At 40.3% G+C, this 7875-nt stretch overlaps 1 long non-coding RNA gene across 1 annotated transcript; it reads right to left on the bottom strand.

Annotated features, from left to right (window-relative positions):
- Positions 1 to 2514: 2514 nt before the first annotated feature.
- Positions 2515 to 5241, bottom strand: LOC109304056. The gene is made up of 3 exons (XR_002099283.1): positions 4369 to 5241; positions 3510 to 3600; positions 2515 to 3230 (listed from the first exon to the last, which is right to left on the bottom strand). It is a non-coding gene; the product is annotated as an uncharacterized LOC109304056 (long non-coding RNA).
- Positions 5242 to 7875: the final 2634 nt, after the last annotated feature.

The raw sequence follows: 7875 nt of genomic DNA, 5'->3' as shown, positions 1-7875 counted from the left end.
AGTCTAGTCAGGTCTGGGGATCAGATGCCAAGTACCAATCCAGGAGGCAATCCACGGGGTGAAGTCCAAACAGAGCCAAATATCAGGAGCCAGGAAACAAAACTGCCTGCATTCTCCACAATATACCTGAAGTGAGGAAACTGGAATGGACTCGCGTTGGGGGGAGGGGTAGGACAGGGAGGGGATCATTCTGCATGTTCCTTGTTTCCTACAGTCTTCCCCTAACGCAGCTACTTGTCACTACCAGAGGCAGAACACTTGGCTACATGGACCTTTTACGTCCTTAAATTTCGTCCCTCTGTAACTAGCTGTGATGGGTATTTACATGTGTCTTGGAAGCTATAGATATATCTTAGAAGGTACAGAGTATAGAACATTACAGCTTTAGCACTGACACTTTCTTATGTTTTACAAACAATTTTTTTAATTGTCTTGGACTTCCTTCAGCTCTCCTATGTCATTATCTAACGCAGCCTTTACTCTCAGCCACCATTTGGACTACACAATTTAGACTACTCTCCCACCAATAGCTTGTACTTATTTCTATTGAATCTATAGCCATGTACACACCACGCATTACCCTACAGCCAAGGTACTACTGCCTCCTGTTTTTGAAGCTACACAAAAACAAAGATGTCTTGAATGAATTTCAGCCATCAAACTTTCCATGGCACAATGCTTCACTGCTGAGCTGTGTGCACTCCATGATTTCTTATGCTGTACATTCGAAGGGCTTTAAAGGAATCTTCTAAATCTGTTCCTGATTCCACTCAATGGAGAGCTGCTTTTGGACTCAAACAAACCTAAGTGACTGGTGTAACAGAATAGTGATGTGCACAGTGCCCAAATTCTAGGATGGCCAAAACCACTTTCCTAGATATATGTAAAGGCCTCACCCCTGAGCAGCAGTGGCAGACTACCTACGTGAAATGTCTCTACTGCCTACAAAAGGAACTTTACAACAGATTAAAAGCTGGATTCCTACTCATCAGTAGCTAATCAGGTCAGTATTAGTAAAACAAGTAGGTGGAATGTTGTAATGGAAAAGTGCATTGCAATTAAGAAGCTACTTTCCTCTGGTTTAAAAACCTGAGCAAACTATAGAAGGCTTTTAATGGGTTTGCATGCTTGGAGCTCCTAAATCATACGGAGACCACTGTTAGAATGTATGTGTCTATTCTTTGCCCCTAACATTCCCCACCCAGCCCCAAAGGCATTGAAGTTCATCAGTGTAAATGAACATTTCTCTATGGAGCTGCAAAGTATGATTGATCCTAGGAAAGGTTTTCCAATGCTAAATTTTGAAGGGTCTAGAAAGGTCCATAATGCCAGGATCTTTTCATATTCTGGATCGTTTTCTGCAGTAGAAAGAAAAACGTATTCTTTTCCTGAGCTCTTAATGTAAACTGATGGTGTTTTTCATTTTCCAGTCATTCTGAGAATCCCAAATTACCATTTATGCGGTGTTTTTTAAAATACAATGACAAGGGGAAAAGAAGCATAAGTAGCTGCAGAATGACAGTAGACTTTTTGTTTTCTTCTACACATGCAGATAAAGATGTGATGAGATGTAATGCACAATGTGTGTGGCAGGAGGTGGGATTGCACATTGGATCCCATCACACCTTATTGCCGGTTCAGAGGGAGCCTGATCCCCCTGCATCAGCAAGAAGCAAACTCCTGCAGCTGGGAGCCCTATGCACCCAAGTTGAGGAGCTCCCAGATGCAGCAGTCCTCCATGCACCCCTGGGGACATAGGATCATCACCACAGCAAGCCCCCCCCAAGAGGTGTGGGGAAACCCCTGAGGCTGAAGGATCACCCCAATCCTCTAGCCCTGAGGGCTTCCCACACCCCAGACCCCTAGGTGTCAGGAAAGCTGTGATTCACAGGGTCTGGGGGTGCGTGAAACCCCTGGACCCTGGGGATCAGAGCTGTCATGACTCCTAGAGCTCAGGTGTGTGGAAAACCTCTGCACATTGCAGTTGCCCTAATCCCTAGGGCTCAGGGGTACAAGGCACCCCTGAACATCATGGCTGCTGCAATCCCCAGGGCTCAAGGAGGTACACCAGGCCTGGTTGATCGGGCTCCCCACAGGGGAGACGTGCAAATTAAAGCTCAGTAGCAACCAGCTATAAAGTCAGTACACATTTTCAAGGTCTAACTTTATAGCTGTTTAGAGCTTTTTATGTTATGATTGCTACTTTGGCATGTGTAGCTGGTCTCCAGGTAAGTGTGCAATTAACTGGTTAATTGCACAATACTTGCAAAGTGTAGAGGGGGCCTTCAATAAAGAAAGGGAAAGATAGATGAGAATCACTGACATCTAGGAGATGGAGATCACTGAAGCCTAATGAGAAATACTTGTCTCACAGCTGCTTGTGTTTTGCTCAACCTTAACCCTGTGATAGCAAGGAGGACAAAGGCTTAGAAGAGGTTGGGAGATTTTCTGAACAGCCCTAGAGTTGGGTAGTACTCACTGCTAAACTGCTTAGGATCACAGAGGAGACAGAAATACATATTGTTTACAAGTGTTCCACACTTTATTCATTGTCTTAGCACATGTGCTACTATGTAACTACTGTGGGACATGGCTTGTATTATGATATTTTAAGAGGGTGTATGCAAAGGTAAGAGGAAAGTTATTTCACACATAATAATGCTTATTAATAATGGATACAGACTTTTCTAACTTTATCATGAGTAAAATAGTTGAGCATACAAACTGATCTGAACATTATAGAAAGGAAAGTGAAAAGCTAATGTGGACGCAAGACTTTTACTTTAGGGTCACAATTAGGCATACATAGGGTTTTTAAAACTGTTTTCGGCATTTTAAGGGTGTGGGATGCTGGTTGAATGGCTTGTCCCTACCTGTTGTCATACAGCATTTCTTTATTGTCCTGTAGTCTAGAATGCCTTGAGAAGTCCCATTGCTAGGTGATGTTGCACTGAATGGTGTGTCCAACAATACAGAGATAAGGGACTGGTATGAAGGCTCTGGCTTCTTCTCCCGGACATTTGTTTTTCACTCTGTCAACCCCTGCAGTTATTTCTAGTTTCTGTCCTTTTCCCTCTCCTCATACTTTAGGCCATAATCTTTTCTACACCTTTCTTTCTATCCCTCTCTTTGGATGAGCTCAAGTTCTTTGAATGTGTCATCATTTGAACTCCTCTTCTTCCAACATAGGTTGAACAGACATTTCATCTGTTATCCAAAGGCGTCAACTGCTATATGGAAGATAGAGAGAAAAAAAATCTAGTTATAGTGAAAATTGTAACATCCAAGCTAACAGTGAGAAAATACAGTGAGAAAATGTTCTTTTTCTTGACCACCTTGGAATTCTATTCCACAGGCCCTTCTTAGTCTTGGGTTGTTCTTGAAGATGAGACATTTTGCAAATATTCCCCTTTTCGTTTAGGACCAATGGGCCTGTGGCATGAAGCAGATGGCAGGGAGATGGTGATTTCAACTGTTAGAAAAAGATAGGTGAGATGCACATTTCTAACGTGCTTGTGCTGGCATGTGCATTTCTGCAGACTTTCTTTATTTTGGAGTAGGTTACCCTGAGGAACATCTTCAAAAAGGCACAGAAAGATTCTGTCAAAAAGGCAGTGAACAAAGTGCCACATAAGTGGTTTGCCAGTGCCAGTGGCACAAAGTGCCCCAGAGCCAGTGTAGAAGTGACTACAAACTGTATGAGAATGGCTGAGAAACTTGCACTCTCATGCAATAACTGAGAGAAATCAGAGCTTTATTTTTATTTTAAGCTCTCCTTAACATTTGAGGATCAGCAGAAAGTGCACTGCAAAATAAATAAAATATTGCAATAGCCCAAAAGGGAAATCAAATCTTTATAGTGCCTTACACTACTTTTCTTTTTGCAGTGTTTATGTGTTCAGACTTTTCTAAGTTAGCTTATAACTCATACTGGATAAAAACTGAGCATTAATGAGAATGTGAGCTACATAAATGATTCAGTTGCCTTCACTTTTCTGTATTTGCTTCTATAACAAGCACTTGCTTCAAAAGTTCTGGTTTGCAGTGTGACCATCTTGAATGGAGAACCTGTTTGTCAGAGACTGGTGGATTTAGGACAAGACAGGATACATACTATGTTAAGAAGGTTGGCCTGGGACACAGCAAGATTAAGTAGCAATTGCATGTTGGTGTCCAAAACAAAACAAATGAAAAGAAAGAATCCAGCATGAAAACATACACAGATCTGGTGTAGTCACCATATTTAGCAATGGAAAGGCAGTAGAAAAGCTCAGGAGGTCCAGAGATCAAACTCTTTTGGACCCTGAACTAAAGAATTTTCAACTCCTTTATTTATTAAAGGATATTACAATACCAAACAACACTCACCAGGTGTGATCCCACAGTCTCCAGCTGTGGCACAGTTAATGATGAGGGTGTGATTCAGACAGATCCTGAGCCTGCAAGTCTGCTACTTCCTTTGGATCTCCAGGGCAACAAGATCAGTGTTCAGTATCCCTCTCCTAGATGCTCTTGAGAGGATTTTCTTTGATGGTGTCCATCAAATGCAACAGTCCAGTCTAGCTCCTCAAAGTTTAACTGTTATCCATTATATCTAGCAGAAGATGCTCTTTGTGAGTCACTTCTTCATTTTGAGAGAGAGCCATAGCATATTTGTGTATTAAATAACTAAAATTCAGCTATGCCTATACATGCTCCTCTTCCCTTAGGGAAATAAAATCAAGGACTTCAGCACAAGACCAGCCTCATGCTTCAGTATCACTACTCAGCAATTATTAACTAGGAATATGACACAGGTATCTGAGCTCCACACATGCTGGAATCATGAAGGACAGATGCTGGCTGTGCAATGCAATTTACATTGCAATGTAAAATCCAGCCAGAATAACCCCAGAGAAAATAAATGTCATGCAAGAATTTAATGTAGGCAATCCAGTAAAGTAGAGGGGGAAAGCAGTGGGAGGACTTGACAGATATTCAACAGTTTTGCAATGGGGAGGCATCCACACCTGCTTTCCTGTGGGTAAACTCATCCCACATTCAAATAAATCTACTACCACCATAAATTGACTTATTAACTCACACTAAAAGACCAGATGATTTGCAACAAAAATACCGCTTGCAGCAAACTGACCTGAAAAAACTTTCAAACACTTAACCATGCAAGGCGTCATAACTCTTTGATTTCCCTCCCTTAGGTCCCTGACACAGGTTACATTTTAAATAGTAACCCAGACGTGTGCAACTCGATGTAAGGCATAATGCAGTAAACAAGCCACTAAGTTATTGCACATTATATGGAATATATGTAATATTTTTCTATTATATGTGAAATAATTTTGTGTCTCATTTGTATCATGCTTTAAATTTAAATGTGTGGTCGGGACCTCCCAAAACCCTGTGTGCTACCCAGCTGGGCAGCACACAGGGTTTTGACAGGTCCTGATGTGCAGGAAGCTGTATAAACCCTATGTACCACCCAGCTCTCTGTACAGAGGAAGCTTGGCATCAGGTTGCTACAGCCTAATGCCAGGCTCCCCTTGCACTGGGACCTGTCAAAACCACATGTGCCACTCAGTTGGGCAGTGTTCATGTTTCCATAACTCCATGGGGAGACTGGCATCAGACTGACACAGCCTATCAAAATGATTTGGTCATTGTTGAAGCAGTTTCTGGTAAGGAACTTCTAACCAACAAGTAATGAAAAAGGTTAGAAGTGAGCTTGTGACAATGCAAACTGTACTTCTCCCTTTACTCTGAATACATTTAGTAAGTTTTTTATTTTTTACTTCTAGGGCCTATTGCTATTATACCTCTGAAATCTCTAAATTTACTTGTCTCCATCTTTTCCCCATTCTATTTTCTCCCTAATATTATTCTCAGGTACTGAGTCATTAGCCTGGTATTGTCTTAGTAGAACAAGTGCTATTTGTCAAATCATAAATCCATAAATGTCTTCCTTGAAGCATGTACAAAATTAAATTCATAATGTCTTCCTTGAAGCATGCACAAATACAGTCTTGAAATTTCACTGGTTGTATCCATGTTTTCAAGACTTTGGTGTCTCAACATCATATGCATTACAGAAAGGGAGTCAGAATTCCATCATTTGTTTTACAAGTATCCATCAAATTCTTAAGAAACAATATTATTTGAAAAGACCAATACAATTCATCTCTTAGTTGTTCAAATTGAAAGGAAGGCAGTTAGGTCTTTCAACTAATAAATGTCTGGCATCTTGGCCTCCAAAATACACAACTGCCTTTTGAAATGGCAGACACTTAGAACGGGTGCTTTCTAGAACCCAAACTTGTATCAGGGGAAACAATGTCATGTATTTTGGAATTGTATATTTGTAGTGTGGTCAAGGAAGAAATACAAAATAATAGTTTTGTAATTGCTTTAAAATAAAATATGAATTCAGAAATTTTCTATATATGAAAGATTTTCTATCAACGATATGTGCAGCCAGTTGGAAATGGCACTGTAATGCACAATTTTATTCTTATAGAACAAATCCAGCCCTCACTGAAGCCAATGACAAATCTACTCCAACTTCACAAAAAAAAACACTGGATTGAGCCCATAACCCAAGTTTACATAGTCACTCATAATTTTCTTTGTCTTTCACCTTTCAAGCTGAAAATGTCCTAACTTAGAAGCTTGGTTTGGTTTTGGAAGTTTGAAAGGAAAAAGTGAGTCAGTCATTTTGGTATACAAGGATTTTTCTTTTTTAAGAGAACAATTCTACGACTCAACATGGATTTTAGAGTTTCAGTTTGGCATGAACTTACTGCAGAACACAACATGGCTCCTGCCCTCAAGGGATATTAGTTTTCACGTAATGGTGTTGCAAGGCAGCCAGCCTCCTTACAGTATTTCTGCTGCTTTAATGCAGTATTTCAGACACTATCTAAGGCTATTAACTCTTGAACATTAAACATATATAGTAGATATTTTTTCTTGCTACAGAAGGACATGTTGCACAAATGTATTAATTTTGCTGTGAACTGGCTAGTTAACTAGGCTCATGGCTAAATTAAGGGTAAGGTGTGTGAATGATAAAGCAAGAGTCAATATTATATACGAAAGAATCCCTCCCTTGCACTTATGCTTTGGAACTAACCAAGGAACTTGGGGAGCAAGATGTCTACTTAAGGATAAATGCACCTTTAAGAAAATGTGAAGCCACAAATCTGAATGGTTTAGATACCTGAGGTTCTTACCTTCAGGAGCCTGTGACCAATAGCTTACACTGGCAAAACAGAGTGTTTAAAGAAGGCAAGCTGCTCACAGATGTTAAAAAAAAAAAACACCAAAAAATGTCACTTTAAACTCCGTGTGCTTGCACACCGAGCTCAGCACATGCCCACAAGAGAAAGCATTAGTTGGATCCAGCTCGCCCGACATATATGTAGAATGGGAGCCTTAACGTATTGCTTTCTTTAGTCCTACTTCATCTAGTGAAAAAGGGTTTGAAAACAGTCTACACAAATGTCTACATCACTCAAAAGCCTATCATCCCCTGATGATAGCATAAGCAGGCCTAAATTCTGAAGAGACCCCAGAAGGTTCCTGTATCTCCATCTGGTTTCCCCAAACAACTCTCCATCCTGAGCGTGCTCCTTTATAAACTTTGCTACAGTTTCTTTGATCCATTGTGTTCTCAGGACCTTCCTGCCTATGAATTGTCTTTGAACAAAAAAAAATGAACATTTGTAAGTCAGTCGGAGGCTGAGGTTAGGTTTTTTGTGATCTGGATAAAGTTACATTTTGGCTGAGGTGAGGAATCTAAATTGCAGTTTATACCCATTCTTTCTAACAGAGCTTCAGACTTAGAAATTATAGCAGTAAAAAAAAAAAAAAAAAAAAAAA

Source organism: Gavialis gangeticus, unplaced genomic scaffold, assembly GCF_001723915.1.
Source record: "Gavialis gangeticus isolate Ggan-Ray unplaced genomic scaffold, GavGan_comp1, whole genome shotgun sequence".
In the NCBI taxonomy this organism is placed as follows: domain Eukaryota; kingdom Metazoa; phylum Chordata; order Crocodylia; family Gavialidae; genus Gavialis; species Gavialis gangeticus.
The sequence above is the reverse complement of the archived record's forward strand: the minus strand, read 5'-3'. Positions and strand labels throughout refer to the sequence as shown.